General features: G+C 33.5%; 1 protein-coding gene across 1 annotated transcript in view; it reads left to right on the top strand.

The window, feature by feature from the left end:
- The first annotated feature begins 691 nt into the window (after positions 1-691).
- The window catches only part of LOC117782664 (synaptosomal-associated protein 25), a 109,802-nt gene continuing 92,984 nt past the window's right edge, over positions 692-17,509 (top strand). The window contains exon 1 of the mRNA XM_034619692.1: positions 692-842. The gene's annotated coding sequence lies outside the window, so the exon portion shown is untranslated. The remainder of the gene's footprint in view (positions 843-17,509) is intronic.

Here is a 17,509-nt window from a genome sequence, read left to right on the forward strand (position 1 = left end):
TAAAATACCCTGTATTTGAAGGGCCAATATTTAAATATTTAAAACATTAATTTACAAACATAAATAAAGTTACATTAGTTGATCATCAAATATCATAAAGACGCACTTCATTTCTGTTTACATTAAAATAAATATTTTAAGTAAGAAATTTAAAAATTTTCTGAAATTTTATTATTTTCATATAATTAATACAATTTGAGAAAGGGAATCAAGCAGCAACAAATATCGATTCCGGTATCGGATGCGGTACGTCCCGAAACAACTATTTCGGTTTTTTCTTTCGGTTCCGGTATCAGAATCGGTACGTACCGGTACAGCAATTAAATAATTAAATGTTATAAAACAAAAATATATTTACAGATTTGTACACACATACGTATAATATGTTTGTATTTTATCGAGATAAACCTATCTTCAATTTTAAGGCTTTTAATAGAAAGAAAAATAAGCAAAATGATATACTTACAGAAACAACCACTAACTTTTGGTAAAGTGTACCGAAAGCGTACCGGTAAAAACGTTTCGGCTTTCTTATATTTCGGTTACGGTTCCGTTATTATATCCTGATTTAAACATAATAATATAAGATACATATGCATAAATGCACATGCAAGTCTATTAATATAATGTGCTTGCTAAGCAAACCATTTTGTATAACGTTTCAATACAGGGTATAAAAACAAATCAAGTACAGGAATGTTGGAAATCTAGTTAGTTTAATATCAGTGCGCGGAACATTAACTTTACAAAACTTGTTGGTTGAATTTATTAAATAAATAAGTATACAACATTTGTATTAATTTAAAATCTACTTAATTCTACTCAAAAACAACAAAAATCAAGTACGTAGTGCAAAAATTTTAATTCATGTTTGTAAATGTAACAATTCATAAATATCCTCATAATCATATATACATAAACAAGCATAAAATAAAATTGAATGAATAACCATATTTATACATATATATATTTTAAATTAAGCCGAAAATAAATACTTAAATATATGTTTGTAAAGCATAATAATTTTTTTTAGAATGTGTTTATTGATTTTACACTTCTATTGAGCAAGTGCGCAGAATCAAAGACTGAATTAGAGATGGGCACGGGCCTTTTCGAACTTCGTGTCCCGCGGGCCTCTTCATTCCACCGGCTTCCGGCGTGAAAATCGTAAACGGACTTTTTTTGGGACCGGGCCCCAGAAAAAGGCCAGAATCCCGGTAATCCAGAAAAGTCAAGATTTCACACTTACGTATCATATGGATTGATATAATTATTTCTGTAATAATTCACTGTTAATATCATTTATGTATCTCTTTTATCGATAAGCATCGACATGCTTATCAAGCTTAATTGTACTACCTATTCGTTAAAAATATGAATCGCTAAAATGAGCAAAGAAAAATAATCAGACTTTTACATAACAACAAGAAAATTTCAAATTTTGATCGATATTGGAAAATTTATATAATAATTTCGCGCCGGACTCGGGCCGGCCCGGGATTTTTGAAAATATGACCGGGCCAAAAATAGAAGGCCCGTGCCCATCTCTAGACTGAATCACGTGAATTTCATACATATATGTACACAATGCATACTTATCAACTTATGCTCTTGCAAATGTGTACAATAGACTGAGACATCTACAACCTGATAAACTATATACATACATATATTCTTGATTTAAAACTAGCGCAAATTCGGTTCAATTTGTTTCATAGTAACTTTTTAGCTTGGAGGATATATTTTAGAGCAATCTACTGAATGATACTGATGTCCGTTCATTAAATGTTTTAATCTAACTAGAAAAGCAGAGCATCCTTAGATTCAAGAATTCTTGTGGAAGCAGTCGTATAAGAAAGGACGTACGATTAGCTCCAACAGCAGAATAAATTTAAAATCTTCCATAATCAAATTCCATAAACGAAAATAAGGTTTTATCAACATAAATTTAACTTGTGGACCCTAAACTAATTAACGGAGCTTTTTCGGGGTTGCGAGTTCGTTGCTGTGTTTTATAATGACTATGTGTCATTTCCGAATCTATAATTTTTTAGTATAATTTTTGGACCCCGTACTTATTGGGTTTGTTTTAACGAATATGTGCGTAACAGGCAGAAGGAGGCGTGGCAGACCCTATAAAGTATATATATTCTTGATCAGCATCGACAGCCGAGTCGATATAGCAATGTCCGTCTGTCTGTCTGTCTGTCTGTCCGTCCGTCTGTATGAACACCTATATCTCAGAGACTATAAGAGCAAGAGACACCAAACTTGGTATGTAGGTTCCTCTATATTGCAAGCAGATCAAGTTTATTTCAAAATTCGGCCACGTCCCCTTTATCGCTCACAAATCAAAAAATAAATTTCATATCCAAATTATAAGAACAATTTAAAAGCTAGTGACACCAAATTTTGTATGTAGATTCTTCAATATTCTGCCTGTTTGTTTCTTTTTTTAGTCGGACCACTATATCATATAGCGCCCATAGGAACAATCGGTCGAAAATCAAGTTTTAGTATGAAAAACTTTTTTGTTTAATGAGATATTGTAACCAAACTAATAGAATATGCATTAAACTTGGTTTTATATATCCTGTCTAAAGTTGGTTCGAATCGGACAACTATATAGCTGTCATAAGACCGATCGGGTGAAAATCAAGTCTTAGTATGAAAAACTTTTTTGTTTTATGAGATATCGTAACCAAACTGATAGAATATGTATTAAACTTGGTTTTATTTGTCCTGTCTAAAGTTGGTTCGAATCAGACCACTATATCATATAGCTGTCATAGAACCGATCGGGGGAAAATCAAGTTTTAGTATTAAAAATTTTTTTGTTTTATGAGATATCGTAACCAAACTAATAGAATATGCATTTAACTTGGTTTTATATATCCTGTTCAAAGTTGGTTCGAATCGGACCACTATATCATATAGCTGTCATAGGACCGATCGGGTGAAAATCAAGTCTCAGTATGAAAATCTTTTATGTTTTATGAGACATCGTAGCCAATGTGATAGAATATACATTTAAGTTAACTAAAATTTTTTTATTTGTTGCATTATTAGTTTTTGCCATAGTAAGTACGGGGTCTCCGACAGTCGAGTATGCTCGACTGATGCACCGGCACACTAGTTTTTTATAGACATTGGTCATGACATGACAAAAAACAATTTTTTTCTTTATTTTCAAAATTTTGATAAATATACCCGTTTCTAAAAAAATAGGTAAGAGGGTATATTGTGCTTGTTGGAATGTGTGTAAAAAGGATGAGGTGGCATCTTCTATAAGGTATATATTTTCTTGATCAACATCAACAGCCGAGTAGATATAGCCGTCCGTCTGTCCGTCCGTATGAATAAAAGGATCTCAGATACTAAAGAGGCTTAAACTCCACAGTTTTTAAGATATGAAGTTTTTTTTTTGGTAACTAACGTTATCTATGTGTCAGTCACACACATTATTGAAGAAAGTGTTAATCGCAACCAGATCGGCTAAATAGAATGAAATGTTCTTACTTTTAAAGTAAATCAAGCTCCTAATATTATGTACGGGTGTTCCTTCCGACAATTTTTTTTTTTTTAATTTTTTTTAGAATTTAGTTTCTTCTCTGCAAAATTATACGAGTTTATATAATTTATTAATTAAAACAAACGAAAGTTTGGTGGCGTTTAAGTTCAATTTGCGAAACGAAAAAAGAGATTGCACATACGATTGCAATTGACAATAAAAACAGACCTCAAGTTCGCCAAAAACGTACCTTGAATTATGTATATCGAAAAAGTATAAATACCAAAATTCAAATGCGCTAAGTGCGCCAACATTCTCTATTTCTGAAAATATTCAAGTTAGGGTTGTCGAATATTTTTTAAATATCGTATCGATAATATATTTTATTTTGAAAAAATATCAATATGATATTTAATATATCGATTAAAAATATCAATATATTTGATATTTTTATTATTTCCTTTTTTCCTACAAAAAGAGACACTCTGCCCAACAAATAGATTTTATATATTAAGCATACATAACATTGTTCATATCTTTGATTGTAGTATGTACATTGCTTATAACTTTAATTTAAGTATATTACCATGTTTATAGAGCAGCTAAACCTGATTTTAACTTAAATCGTTTGTTCTTACAACATATTTTTTTAAGTGTTTATACTTGCGACTTTATTATGTTATTATTGTGTATTATTGTATATACAACCATACGGTCTTGTAGTACATTTTTAAAGCAATAAGTGTTTATACGTATATTTAAAGCGGGGTGAGAAATTAGCGACAGGCTTAAAAAGCGAGCTTCGCTGAATCCCTGTTAGCGTTAAATCGCATTATAAAAGTTTTTACAAAGCCGGTTTAAGAAAACTCGCTTTCAATTAAAGCAACTTAATGCACTGTATAAACATGGTGTATAATAAGATACATTGTTTATTACTTCGATATTGGTATGTAATGATATACTAAATTTTTTATCTATTCGATATAAATATGTTATAAAACTAAGCGAATTTAATTATTTAATATTAAAAAATAACGAGCTTTTAGTTCCAATACTTTGGTTTCACGGACATTAAAAATACGCTTTGCGTTATGTGGAGATCTGTCATTCGGCTACGAAAGTCACAGATGACACATTTTATAGCGGACGCCAGCCGCTCCGAAGGCTGAGCTACCAGGGCTGATGAGGTATCTTAAGGCGATTTTATAAAGTCCCGGCATGGAAGCCTTATGCGGACTCCAGAGTTGCAAGGGATCACTTTCCCATAAAGCATCCAGCAAGCTGAGATATAACTTTAGCTCACTGTTTTCGGGGTCGTTTTCGCTCGCTACCCAGACTACAAAAAAAAGTATTACGATATAAGTAAATCAGTTTTGGACAAAATATCGATTTATTGATATTTTGATATATTATCAACAACCCTAATACAAATAATATATATTAATATAATAATATATTAACCGATAAAAACTATGGCTAAGTTATAAGCATTTGAGCAAACCTGACTGTTTTATTATTATTATTAAATGGCTAGAAACCCCTACTGGGGCATGGCTTGATGCGCAAGTGGCCTCCACGCGTTCCAGTCTTGCGCGCGTCTCCGTCAGTCGGTCACCAAGGGTTGACAGGACTTTGACCACTTGGTCCATTCAACGTGTCCGGGGACTTTCCCTCTAAATTCCGCCTACTATCGCATTGAAAATATTACGGGCTGGAGGGTCTGATTCCATACGTACAATGTGACCCAGATAGCGAAGTCGCTGTGTGTTCATACCACTGACTATGTCAACATCATCATACAGGATATACAGCTCGTCGTTCCATCTGATACGATAGGTAACGTAAACGCAAACAGATTTTACGAGGAATATTCCTCTCGAACACCCCAACAGCAGCTACCACTGATAGTGTCACTGTCCAGGCTTCCGCACCATATAGAAGCACTGGTATGATGAGCATCTTGTAAAGTATTATCTTCGTCTATCGAGAGAGAGTTCTACTGTTGATTTGCCTACTGAGCCCAAAGTAGCACCTGTAGCATATTTACTGCTTAACCAATTTTAGCCGATACTATTCGATTGCTCCAAAATACGCCGTTACATCACGCTTGGTGAACCAATGATGTCAAGGTCATTAGCGTAGTTAAGAAGCTGGACACTTTCATGTGCCAGCATTGTGCCCGGTCGACGTAATTCAGCCTTTCCTTTAATACTCTTCATCAGAAGATTTAAGAGCATACAAGAGAGCGAGTTAACTTGTCTTAAACCACCCTTGGTATGAAAGGTTTAGGATTGGTCATTTCTTTCCTTGACAGAGCTAATTTTGTTGCTCAATGCATTCTGCAAGTTCAAACATGGCAGCATATAGGCAATCTCGCCGAAAGCGGCCTTAAAGTCGACAAAAAGATGGTACGTGTCGCGCTCGCTTTCGAGTGATTCCATGATTTCCATGATATGGCGTAGTGTGAAGATCTGGTCGATGGTGCATTTACTAGGTTGGAAACCGCACTGACAAGGTCCAATCAGTGCTTTAGCAAATAGTTTCAGTTTCTTACACAATACGCTCGGGAGGACCTTTAGAAGACCGAAAGATGACTAAAGCCACGGTAGTTGTTGCGCAATGTGGCATCACCCTTCTTCAAAACAGGACAGATCAGACTGAGGCTCCAATCGTCGGGCATGCTTTTCAAAAGCCATATTTTGCATATAAATTGATGGATGCACCCTACCATCTCATCGACCTACCAAACATCATCAACGATACAACCTTAATCTTATGTGGCAATATCTTCGCCACTTTCATTTCCACCTTTCGCAGGTGAAAGAAGGTAATTCTAGTAATTTTTTTTCTCCAAAATTTTTTATTTTTTTCCTCCTCAATTATCTGATCTAAGTACTCAGCCACTTCTTGAAGGGTTAATTTTCTAAATAACAAAAATTTATTTATGAATTTGTTCGATTTTTTGCGAATAAATATAGGTCACACGAAAATAAAAGCGTAAATTTATGGAAAACTAGTCGGAAAAGCTATAGTCGAGATCCCGACCATAGGATACCCGTTACTTATTTAAATATACACGTATATAAAAGTAATTTAAAGAAATTACTTAAATTACTTTGAAAACATGAATTCGTCATATTTAGTGGGATAATAGATAATAATAACGTTAATTAACACAAAAAACGTATTATCTTAAAAACTGTGGAAGTTGCGTTTTTTTGCGATTTGCGGGGGCAAATCGGCTGTTGATGCTGATCAAGAACATATACACTTTATAGAGTCGGAGATGACTCCCTTTCCCTTTTACATACATTCAACGATCACAATATACCTTTTTACTTATTTTTTATGTAACAGGTACAAAAAGTGTTTTTAATCTTGAATCTTTTTCTTAATTAAAAAGAGCACTCTTATACCTTTCATATGACGTATGTATTGCATATAGTTCAGTACTAAAATTAGTTAAGCGACTAGAATTTACTTGCAACGAATTGCCAAATGAAGATTTTTTTGCACTGCAGAAAATAGTATGCAATTAAATGCGCATTTATTGGTAGGCTAACTTTTATAGAATGTGACAACTATTTACTCTTAGAATATCATATAAAAGTTATCATAATTTTTTAAAAGGTTTTTAAAAAATGAAGTTTTAGTAAATGTCTATTGCGTGTGCTCATATGGTCACGCTATCACTTTTCGGGTCAAAAAGCAGCTAATAGTCAATTTACACTGAGGCCGGTAAACAAAAAGCCTTAGCTTACGGCGAAAGTGGCTTACACTGATGAAATGGCCGGTGTTGCCAACGCACAACAAAACAATAACCAAAAGTATGATGTAAATTGTGTTGCGTCAGTTGTGCTTTGTTTACGTAGGAGGAGGCGTAGGAAATGGAAATTGTCGAAAATATAGGATATTTTGTGTGTTGTAATTCAAAAATTAATAATATGCGAAGACATTTAAAAGTTTTGTGTAAATTCTTTTATTTTATTCATAAAAATTTAAAATGTATGTATTATGGGACCACAGATTGTTTCAGTTGTAGCTAATATTCTAGAAATTTTGTCCAATTTTGGCCATTTTTAGCTCTTCATGCGTAAAAAGATTGAAATTTTCAATATATTTACAGTAAGTTATCGAAACCTTCTTGCCAAATGTAACTAATAATTGGGATAGATGGGGTGGATGAACAATATAATAAGAAAGCAGATAGTACGATAATTTAATTACAAATCGTGGCCTATAATAAGATTTTTTTTAAATAATTTAATGATTTCGACATTTTTATTTTAACAGAAACACATGTAGAAAAGCACTGTACTAATTTGTTTGCGAATATATTCAGTGAATTTGCATTAAGTTGGAAGAACGCATCCCGTCAGAGTATATATTTAAGAGCCAGTGGAGGGAAATTATACGGCGTCAAACGGCATCTGCCTGTCAAGGGTATTAATCACGTTTATGAAACCTACAAATATCAAGATTTAATACACATAACTCATGAAACTATAAAAGTCACCCTGATACCCCGTTACCTGAGAGGAAGCAATTGGAACGACGATTTTAAGATTGTCAAGAAAGTATATAATAATAAATTAATAGAAAATTCAATAACAATGGGAGATTTAAACGTGCGTATTGGACAAGAACAACAACCATTAGACAAAATAATCTTACCAACATTTATTAATGGCACCAAGACACGGAAATCAAAAGATAATAAAAAAAAAACGCAAATGGACGAGAACATTTTTGCGATAGTTATGAGCTAGTTATACTGAATGATCGAGCAGTGGGAGATGAAAGCGGGAGCCTTACGTTTGTAGCAAGTCAAGGAAAATCTGTGAATGATTATTGCACTGCGTCGTCTAATATTTTAAGCTTGGTAAAAAAATTCGAGGTTGAATCAAAGACATGGTCAAATCACATGCCGATAACGCTAGAGCTTAATGTGTCGACAAACCTATCATCTATGCCAACCAAGCCTCTAGGAGTATTGCCTAAACTAATCTGGAACGAAGTTTTTCACATAGAGTTACCATTGATACGAGCCTTAAAATACAAGAACACTCTACCCAGTCAAACTTCAAACAATGATCAACCGCTTAGAGAAATACTTTCAAACTTTGGGAATGGAGGTTAGTCTAGATAAATCACAGATTATGATTTTCAAAACAGGTGGCAGAAGGAGGTTATCGGAACAGTAGATTTATAAAGGCGAACCAGTAACCGTTGTACCAGAATATAGATAACTTGATGTAGTCTTAACTCCTTTTCTGTCTTTCAAGAAACACGTTAGCCAACATATTGCTCAGACCAAGGCAAACATATGCTCCACATGGACAAACTTCTTTGCTTGTCACGATATTTCAGTCAAATCAAAACGGAGACTGTTTCTAGCAGCTTGTAGAGCCATCGAAGCATATGGTGTCCAAGTATTGGGATTTAGCTGCTTTGAAGAAGTCAATCACCTGCAAAGATTTTTCTTGAAAAGATTGCTCAAGCTTCCTACGAATACACCGAATTACGCTTTGTCAATCGAAACAGGAGCAGAAGATGGCAGTATTTACACTTAAAATCTACATTTAAACTATTTCCGTAGAATCTTCATTATATACTATCTAAAAAAACTGTTGAAAGGAATATATTTTGGAGTAATGAACTAAACAAACAAATGCAAAGCTGTGACATTACCTGGAGAGATGAAATATCAACAGATTCGGAATGGGGCAATCAAATGGTCAATCTACTAACCCAAATGTGAATGATCCAAAAATACTTTAAAGGTGCCAAAGGAAGTTTGAGAAGAATTAACAGAAGTCTTAACCTTCATGTAGGAGAAACCTTTTGCAATGAACATTAAAACTGTGACTTTATATCGTGGATAATAAAAACTCGAGTAGATGACATGTGGCTTAAAGGAAACCAAAGAGCTGAATCTCGGTTATGCGATATTTGTAATTTAAATGAAATAGAAACCGTTTTCCACATCATTGGAAAATGTCCAATTAACAATGATATCAGATGTAGACACTTTAATAAAGTAACTCAAGAAGATGAGGAGGTTCTAGAGATATTAAATGGAAAGATATTAAATGGAAATTGCAATAACGCGTCAAGTGTGAACTAAGACCCGTGGGCGGAGTCCGAGTGCGGTCAAGATGATGACGAGACTGATGATCTCAGTTCCAACTTAGTCAAATGGTTGACGTTCTTTCATGCATTTTAAGCTCCGATTTGCCACGCGATGTGGTATTAACGCCCTGTAGCCACTTTAAGATTTGCGAAAATTGTTTTGAAAAGTTGGCTGAGAAAGCTAAGAAAAATAATTCTCTGTTGCTCTGCCCATATTGCCAACAAACGGTAAACGGGTCGTAGTATTGACATTTTGTATTAAAATTTTTAAATTATATCTAAAAATATATTTGATACTCTCAACTAATATGTATCTATGAATTCATTATAAATCGTTTTTTTTTATATCGACTCGACTATTGATGCTGATCAAGAATATATGTTTTTCAGTTCAGTTGAATGTCTTTTGAGTCAATTGGTGTTATAAAAATATTCTTAACAACAAGTCAGGTTGGCACAAATAGAATAAGAATATCTTTAAATTTTTTTACACACCAATTGGTTCAAAAGACATTCAAATTAACTTTTTTTTGGGATTTTTACTTAAAAGTTATTGAATAACTCTTATTTGTGACATTTAAAATAAAAATCAAAAATAATACTTATATTAAATTTTTATTGAAATAATCAATATTTTTCAACTTTTAAATAAAAATTATTATTTAATTATTATTTTTTACTTTACACTTATATTTGTAGATATACACATTTAATCTCAAGCTATAACATTTCTAGACACTGTATAGCAATAAAAGTAATATTGGAATAATAATAATGATTGTATATGCGATAAGAAAGACAAGATAAGACATCTACAAGATAAGGAATTAGAACGGCTGGAATGCAATATAGGGCATAATCGTAAAACATGTCTGCTGCAAAGGGTTAACTGCTAATGCGGCGTCCTTCCAATGAGTGGAATTAGTTAGAATGCTAGATTTTCTATTACCTACGTAAGACAAAATTTTATGAAATAAATTCAGTTCGATTTTATAGCTCGAAAAGCAACGTTGTGTCCCGTTCACTTCGGTTGCGGCTATAGTGGAGCGCAATCGACAGTAGAATACCCTGTGCTCAGGCACTTGGTGCCGTTTGGCACTCCAAAGATTTGAGCGGTTTATTAAATTTTCATCTTATTCATCCAATGACAGCTGTATAATATAGTAAGCCGATTTGAACTAATTTTGATCAGGATATAAAGGACCAACCCAGATAAAAATTTTGTCAAATTGCACAGTGGTCGATTTTGTGAATCTGGCAAGCATTAATTAATAACTTTCGAACGAAATATGTAATATTTTTTTTATATTTTTATAAATTTGTTGATAATTCAAAGCACCTTTTTATTTTTAAAAAAAATTTTGTAATATATTATTTTTATTTTAAGTATTTCAGAGTTTTATATTAAACTATTTAATGAAAAAAAAAAAAATAGGAAGAAGAAAAAATAAGAAAAGTATGTTTTTAAAAAGAATTATTCGGCGATATTTTCAACCAGTTTTTTGACGTCTTCATCTAATTCAATGTACTTTTTTGAGTACAATGAAGTACTTTTTGATATAGACAATATAAGAGGGTCTGACAACAGTGCGTCTGTTAGGTCTTCCATCGTATTATTATTCAAATGTTTTCGTGTATGGATCATTCTATAGTTGCGCATATCCTTGTTTCGCGCTTCAAGCGCTTCCTCGGACATCATACCGATTGAAAGGGAAACATTTTTATAACATCTGTCCCGTGAATCATGATTCTATGTATAGATGAAGGCATATAATACCATGGGTATTCTTGAACATATATTGTTGCTGTTTCCCAAGAGTGTTGGCGAAATGTTTCAACTTTTACTGTATAACCAAATGCCATTGTACTTAAAATAATGCTAAATCTTTTTATCAGTTCAAGATGTACACCGGTTATTGTGGATGCCAAGTTTGGTTGCTGAAAAAATGTCCTTGCCGTACTCCCATTTTTTGTGTTTCCAGAACGACTGATAGGAATATCGACCAAAAGACCCATATACTTTCGGAGTTTGGTTTGTATTTTGGTCTTCCTCTTTGCAACTATTTCTTCATCGACTTTGAAACCTGCCATTTCTTTATTGGAAGTCCATATTATGTGTGAATGATGCACTCAAAAAATCGGATCAATGCATGAAGAGTAGAAAGTCCATATTCAGACAAATCTTCCTTTGCAGGTTTTGATACAATTAGTTTTAAATTGTTAAACTTTGAAGGAGTGGCATGACAAACTCCACATACCTGTGAGGATGTTTCTGCAATCAAGCTGAAGACCTTCTCATGAATCATTGTTAAATGAAATTTATGATCAATTTTAAAACATTCGAAAATTATGGGAAGAATTCTTTGTATCTGCTGCTTTATATTTGCAACTTCTGCGCGGACTAAGTCTCCCGTTTTCTTTTGAAATTTAATCTTTATTGGCCTGCAAAGCCGTGTTGACGAAGAACGCTCATTTTGCCAAACTACTGCATTATTATAATCCACTATTTGCAATGGAACAATGCAAATGGAAAATATATGTTCATCAATCATTTCAATTTCTGGATCACGAAAGAGCTGACGGTAAGTTGCATGGCCACTACTGCCATCGCAGCCCCATTTATTAGCTTTCAATTTAAGGTCTACTTCATTAGATGCCATTCCATCAAATTCTTTTTGATGTCCTTTAACTTCCGCTGAATTTTCAAATATTTGGCTGTGCTTAGGATAACACGCCATTTGTTGCCTTTAGCAACACTTAATAACAGGGAAACATTTTTGTTCCATGATCTTTTACAGAGCTTTGCATTGACTGATATGAGTATTTTGTAAAGTCTCCATTACAAAAAGGGCTAAAGCTTCCTTCATTCATTGAAGTTGGCGATGCTCTTTGCAGTCAGAGAAAGGTTTTACTGGGCGTCCATAGCTACTAAGTATATCATATAAGAAAATGTTTTCCTTTAAAAATCGTTGTTTTTTTCAAAAATCTTTTTTTTTATTTGCTTTTGTAAATGCATTCAGAAAAAAACATCTGCATCGCATCAACTTTTTTATGCGACAGATTTTCATTGCGTCATATCGAAAAAAGCGTGCTTTTAAATGTTGACATTGTGTCTATAATTAGAAAGAATTTTATGATTGGCAGATCATTTTGACACTGGACGATGCACAAAGTACCATTCTTAGAAACACATAAGGATTTAAGCCGAATACAGCCGATTATCACAAGTTCTATTCCACGAAAATGTCCATTTACCACTGATACATACATGTACAGAACACACAAATATTTTTTTTTATTAAATACATACCAACTTTGTCCAACTTCAACCGTTTTTTCTTTAGAATTATGAAAACATAATTTTTAACAGCGCAATGCAAAACAAATTAAAAAGGCGCCAAAAGGAATCAGGTATAGGCAGAAAACTATCGTAAGTTTTGAACGCTCACGACTGCTTGACTATCGATAGGAAAAATTTTTTTAATACTGGAATAAATATTGGCGGGGTGTTAGTTTTCAAGAAAAAAATTAATATCAACCAAGCTCAAACTTTTAATTTTGTATTATTGCCTGCCAGATTGCACTGAATCGACCACTGTGAATTGGTGCGTTTTCTCAAAAAGCAAGGTTTTTCGGACTAAAAGTTGATTATCGACCGAGAGTTTCTATAGCAGCTATTTATACGTAGTATTGTGGTCCAATCAAAAAATAAAAACAAAATAAATCTGCGCACGGTATTCAGACACCTAAGCACTATGGTTCGGATGACTATTTTTTTGGAATAAAGTCATCATTTAAAGTTGTTCAAATAACAGATTTTTTAATGGCGATGAGTTCAAAATACTTCCAACTCTAAAGTTGCATAGTCAAAATTCTAACATTGTCCAACACTGCTTAGCAAACAGCTGTTAAACAGGGTTGCTTTGAACAAAGAGCACATGAAACTGTTATTCCCATTAATAATGTTAAATTAAATTGACTAACTACACTAATTTATAAGCTTTTTTAGCACAATTTATTATGAATTATATTTCTTGTGGCTTGTACTTTGTGCTAGTATATCTGCGTTTTTTTAAAATCAGCCTAATATATGTTGTTTTTTATAATTTAAAAACATGCCTCAAAAAAAAAAAAAAAAAAATTTCTATACAATTTTATCTTTGAAAAGAGATAGCTAATTTTGTCAACACTTGTCAGCAATGTGACAATATGCATTTTAAAAATTGATCAAATCTGAAATCGTACTGTTAAGCTTAAGCTGATCATTTTTTACAATTCCACTTTATTGCAGTTAACCTCACTTTGAAGAAGACGAAGCTCTTCGAAGTGAAGCGACAACATATGCCTAAAAAGATCGAAAAAGATTACTTTTTAAATTATTTTACTACGTACATTCATCAAAATAACAATAGCTTGTGCTTACAAAACCCACAAAAAAAACTCTACACGAGGTAAAAGTCTAGTGACGAAAGCAATTTCTAGCCCCAAAATTTCTGATATCCAATTTTGTGACGAACCAAATTCAGTTTAATCTAAAAATTTTAAATAAAAATATAAATTAATATAAAAAAGCGAAAATTGGCATTGTGCACTGTGAGCAAAAAGGGTGACCTTCTTTGTACATAAAAATTACTTTTTGCGCAGTGCCGAATGACAATTTTCGCTTTTTATACCCTGAGCCCATTGAAAATGGTCAAAAAAGGGTATAATGTGTTTGGCAGAATGTATGTAACAGGCCGAAGGAGGGGTGGCAGACCCCATAAAGTATATATATTCTTGATCAGGATCAACAGCCGAGTCGATCTAGCTCTGTCCGTCTGTTTGAACGCGTCGATCTCAGATACTATAAGTGCTAGAGACTTCAAATTTGGAATGCAGGTCTGTGAATACCATACGCAGGTCAAGTTTGTTACCAATTTTTGATGCCACGCCCCCTTCGCCCACAAATTGCAAAAAAACGATTTACAGGCGCAATTTTTGACATAGCACTCCCTAACTGAACAATCAGTTGAGAAGTATGCGTGTTAAACAACCCTGAAAATTTCAAAGCGATTGACCCATAAATAGAGAAGTTATTTCGGAATTTACATTTAATTCAATAATTACACTTGCATGGCAAATCAAACGTGCGAGCGAGACAGCATGATCACGTTTGTATGCAAGGCGCGCACAAAGACAGAACGAATTAGTACCCATTTTCTTTTGGGTACCAAATAAGAATCAAGCGATAAGCAAAAATATTATCGATATCATGTAATGAAAATGATAATGTATAATTTATGTATATACAAATATACAATTTGATTAAAATATAATTGTGTTAATATATAAATATGTATTTTTGCATGGCAAAAATCAGCAGAAGCTGATAGCTATGCATTAAATTGCATGAGAGAAATAGCGATCATTTTGCAGCACTACTCTTGCATCTTTGCCGAGCACTGAAAGCTGCAAAATAATAATTTTAATTATTAATATTTTCGATTCCTTACACATATATATAATAAGTATCTGCTTATTATCGTTTTAAAAAAAAACTTAGCATTTTCCGCTTTAAGAATCTCATAAAATTAGACATTGCCTTTTATTTCAAATTTCGCGCGCACTGCAGCAGCCTTTGGCAGGCTCGAATCTGTTGCGTAAGAGGGAGAGAGTGAGAGAGGAAAATGGGTGCTGCCAGATTGCAGGCTGAGCAAAGTTGTAGTTTGTGGATACTCTAGACACACGCTACATCGATTGCAAGCGATTACGATTACGACTTGCGACTTACCAATTTATCAATTTCTAATTAATTTTAAATAAGTTTATTATATTAAAGTTTATTATATTAAACTTATTTAAATTTAATTAGAAATTGATAAATTGGTAAATCGCAAGTCGTAATCGTAATTGAGTGATGTATTAGTTCAGTGAGGCATTAATAACGTAGTCTGCAGTGATAAGCACAGTGATTTAAGAAAACCGAAAGTTGTTCATAGTTTCGCGTGTGTAATTTTTGATACCCTGAGCCCATTGAAAATGGGCAACAATCAACTTTTATAAAAGAGTACATGGGCTCAGGGTATCCTACTGTCGAGCGTGCTCGACTGTAGCCGCACCTCACCGCGAGCGAAGCGAGCAGGGGGCGGAGCCCCCTTGTTTTTTTATTAATTTATATTTTTATTTAAAATTTTAAGATTAAACTGAATTTTGTTCGTCACAAAATTGGATATCAAAAATTTTGGGGCTAGAAATTTACCTCGTGTAGAGGTTTTTTTTGTGGGATATCAGAAATTTTTGCAATTGCTTTTGCTTTTTAATTATAAAGAAAACTAGGGGGCTCCGCCCCCTGCTCGCTTCGCTCGCGTTGCTACAGCCGAGCATACTCTACTGTCGGAGACCCCGTACTTACTATGAAAAAAAAGTTTTCATACTAAGACTTGGATTTCGCCCGATCGGTCCTATGACAGCTATACGATATAGTGGTTCGATTAGAACCGACTTTGGTCAGGATCTATAAGTCCAACTTAAATGCTTATTGTATTAGTTTGGTTACGATATATCGTAAAACAAAAAAGTTTTTGGTATTAATGTTTCATATACCAAAAAACGCAAAATTCGTTACAGCCGTTTGTGATAAATCGCCAAAATGTAAGGTAAAAAACCTTATTTTACCTGTAAAATGCTACCTGAGTACTTTAGATAAAAAGGAACGCCTTAAAGCCCTCTAACACACCTTTCCAATTTAAGCGGGACTTAGCGATTCCCGCTAAGCTAGCGGTTTTTTCAAAAAGTCGTAGAACAAACATTTTTAGATTTTCGAAAAGGAATAAATCCCCATCATTACATCTAAGCTTTGATGCAAACGGACAAACAGACAAACAAACTGACTTTTCATTTAAATTTGAGAAGCTCACTAAAATTTATTTATCTTTTGAACCAGTTATCGGATTTGGGTGATCGAGGTATCAATCAACGCGTATTTTAAATTAGAATTAAATTAAATTAAAAATTTTAATAAAAGGCCCCAAAAGCTCCATTAGCTGCAATCATTCACATTTTTTCCCTCCCACTTACACCCCCGTATCTCATGACCCAGGTGAATAAGAAAAAGTTTTAGTATGCCATTTTGTAAGTTAGGACTAAACCTTTTGATCGGTATATATCTCGATCTGATCGGACAGTCATAGCAAACTTTCCAAATGAGCTGTATATATTGCTAGTCGCCTTTCGCACCCTTCGTGCTGCTTTCGTCAAAAAATTTGCTGTTACCTACAAAATGTAAGTAATCGACCGATATTTTCTAAGTGATCAATAAAATATTGTATATTTTAGTACTTCGATCTTTATATGTATTAACCAGAATGTCAGGAGCACAATATCACTTATATACGTTCAGCTTGGTCAGATATTTTGGAAAAAAAATAGCGTTTTTATACAAAAAGTGACTTTTCGACTAATAATTCCTATTATTTCTATATGATGCAGTTGTCCGATTTGGATGAAATTTTACCAAAACGTTACAAGCATAGTAACACGCATAACCTGTTTGGTCCTGATAGCAAGAAAAACAAAAAATTTACATATCGCAAAATGCAAAATAAAGGCCCACTTATCGAGGCCATTTGCGTATTAATATATATTATAAGCCCAATGCAAAAAACTAGACTTAAAAATGAGTTATTAGTTTTTTTCAAAAAAATCGTCATCCGGACCTACGTGCTACGTGTACATACCAAGTTTGAAATCTCTATCTCTTATAGTCTCTGAAATCAACGAGTTTAAACAGACGGGCATACGAGTACAGACGGACATGGCTAAATCGACTCGGCTGCTGATACTGATCAAGCACTGACATTGTCACGATTAGACAAATTTTTAGTCAGT

The sequence above is a fragment of the Drosophila innubila genome (assembly GCF_004354385.1).
Source record: "Drosophila innubila isolate TH190305 chromosome 2L unlocalized genomic scaffold, UK_Dinn_1.0 5_B_2L, whole genome shotgun sequence".
Classification (NCBI taxonomy): Eukaryota; Metazoa; Arthropoda; class Insecta; order Diptera; family Drosophilidae; genus Drosophila; species Drosophila innubila.